At 34.8% G+C, this 2427-nt stretch overlaps 1 protein-coding gene and 1 long non-coding RNA gene across 2 annotated transcripts in view; one reads left to right on the plus strand and one right to left on the minus strand.

Annotated features, from left to right (window-relative positions):
• The window catches only part of LOC106881302 (glycine receptor subunit alpha-1), a 236793-nt gene that overhangs the window by 184136 nt on the left and 50230 nt on the right, over nt 1–2427 (minus strand). The gene's annotated exons all lie outside the window — the stretch shown is intronic.
• LOC128249310 (uncharacterized) overlaps nt 1–2427 on the plus strand; it is a 45393-nt gene that overhangs the window by 34632 nt on the left and 8334 nt on the right. The window contains exon 2 of the long non-coding RNA XR_008265407.1: nt 1390–1653. This is a non-coding gene — a long non-coding RNA (uncharacterized LOC128249310). The remainder of the gene's footprint in view (nt 1–1389; nt 1654–2427) is intronic.

The raw sequence follows: 2427 nt of genomic DNA on the forward strand, positions 1-2427 counted from the left end.
GTCCCCGTAACTTAGCGGTTCGGCAAAAGAGACCGATAGAATAAGTACTGGGCTTACAAAGAATAAATCAAATGACTGAAACGAGAAAAAGAGTAAATGTTTATATCAGTTAATCTATTTTCGACCTTTCGACCCCCTTCGTTGTGTTTTTTTTGCTTCATTTTTTGTTTAATCAAATTTGAAGGATGCAGATTCACATATCTCACCAAGAGAGCAATGATAGTCCGCTGCAGCAGTTCTCAGCCGAGTGAAATGTTTCTATGGTTTTGGCACACGTCTTATATGAGTAACATACGAAGATGGTCAACGACTCACAGGAAGTTGATTCGAAATCAGAATTCGCGAACTGGTAGTAATAAATTGGTTGCTTCGCATTAGCTTGTCTATTCCGTGCAGAATCTGAGGCATTGGACTTATGTAAGAAAGAATATCATCTATTCTGAAGTAAACAGAATGTAGTTTTCTTTTTCTTATGAAACATTATATGCTACTCATTTACCTTGGCTTCGTATACTGACAGAAAAAATAAACCATTTTTTTTATCATATCAGTTTACGAATACGTGTCTTTTTATATTATTTTATTCTCGGCTGAATGGTTCTGCTTTAAACACGAGATATTTCTTTTCTCCAAGGTACATAAACAAAACATGTGCTTTTCGTAATGATTCTAATGTAACTTCGGTCACCAAAATAGAAGACTTTACTTTCCGAGTGGTTGGAAAAGAAAATAGTAATTCTAACGATGTTCGAGCATGTCTTCAAGAAACCAAATATATGGAAGAACATTAAACAATTTTGTCCGATTTTTACTATGGAAGTGGATTCCATGAATCAATAGCAGTAAATACCGAAGAGCGTTTAGTCAGACATTAGCCGTGTCTGATTCTCTGCAAAACTGGTTAATTTGACCTTCACTCCGTTAACGCTTCTTACTTTCCTTCCATGTTGCACTACTTTTAATAAGAAATTCTTCTCCATTTATCGCAGAGTAATTCATATAAGTTTATTCACTGTCACTGCTGTGCTTTGAATAAGACATTGAAACTATCATACTCACAGAACTGGTAACAGGTGAGAACTGAAAATAGCTCTGTGGTTTACTAATTCGCTACGTCGTGATGGAATTTTCCCACACGAAGATTGAGTGATGATTTGAAAGAAATGCGATATCTTGACAGATTTACGGATATAAAACACGGAACATGAACCTAAATAAATAAGAAAATGCCAACATGGCAAGCAAACGGAGCGCTGCATATATTCACACCTTGTCTTATTTTCGTATTAAAACTTATATTGCATCCGATTTTTGTAAATAGTATAAAAAAATAATAAATTAGTTGAACTCATCACTTGTAACACTAATATATTCTTTTATTTGTTTCAGTCAATTCACTGTGGCCATGCTGGAGCACCACCTTTAGTCGAACAAATCAACCCCAGGACACGGACACACACAAATACGACGGACTTCTTTCAGTTTCTGTCTACCAAATCCACTCACAAGGCTTTGGCCGTCCCGAGTCTATAGTAGGAGACACTTGCCCAAGGTACCACACTTGCCCAAGGTGCTACTTGCCCAAGGTGCCACTTGCCCAAGGTGCCACACGTGACTTTTCAACGATATACATAGGTTACATGTGTCATATAGGTAAAAATTATTTTAACGTTGCTTGAATTTGCTTCGAAAACTAATGTAAAATGTTAACTATCTCATCTATTTAAATAACTGTCCCTGATTATATAAAATCCGAAGCTCGCAAACTATTATAGAAAATAAAAATCAGAATAAAACTAATTTCTATCAACGATGATACAATTATGAAACACGGAGATCATAGAATGTTTCGTCCATTATTATCATTTTTATCAGAAACAACTCAGTATAGAAACTATCACGAAACTATCGTATATTATTCGACTCTAAAAGATCTGGATATCAAAAATCGCAGCGACTCCAGAGTAATGAAATGGAGAAAAACGTCGAGCGAAATGACGCCATTAAAATAGATTTAAAAAAAAAAATAGAGACTAAACAAACAAACAAAACGTAAAGTAAAACAGAACCGTAACACAAGAATGTAACCATTCTAGCAACAAGCAATTTAGTTTTATACATTTAGCGATTATCTTCGAGATTCCAATTTAAATAAATGTTGTGAATTATATTCTATGGGAATGAATATGTAACTCTGCAGTTGAGAGTGAGCATTTTGTGTGTATGTATGACCATAAATTACTTGAGTATGTATGAGGGTAAGGATATAAGTTAGTTACGTTCATAAACAACGTCATCACGTGTATTTGCGTATACAAATGTAGAAGTCTGTTGGCAGATTTCGTTTAGCATATTTAAGTTATATATGTATAGATATATATATATGTGTGTGTGTGTGTGTGTGTGTGTGTGTGTGTGTGTGTGTGT

The sequence above is a fragment of the Octopus bimaculoides genome, chromosome 13 (genome assembly GCF_001194135.2).
Source record: "Octopus bimaculoides isolate UCB-OBI-ISO-001 chromosome 13, ASM119413v2, whole genome shotgun sequence".
Lineage (NCBI taxonomy): Eukaryota > Metazoa > Mollusca > Cephalopoda > Octopoda > Octopodidae > Octopus > Octopus bimaculoides.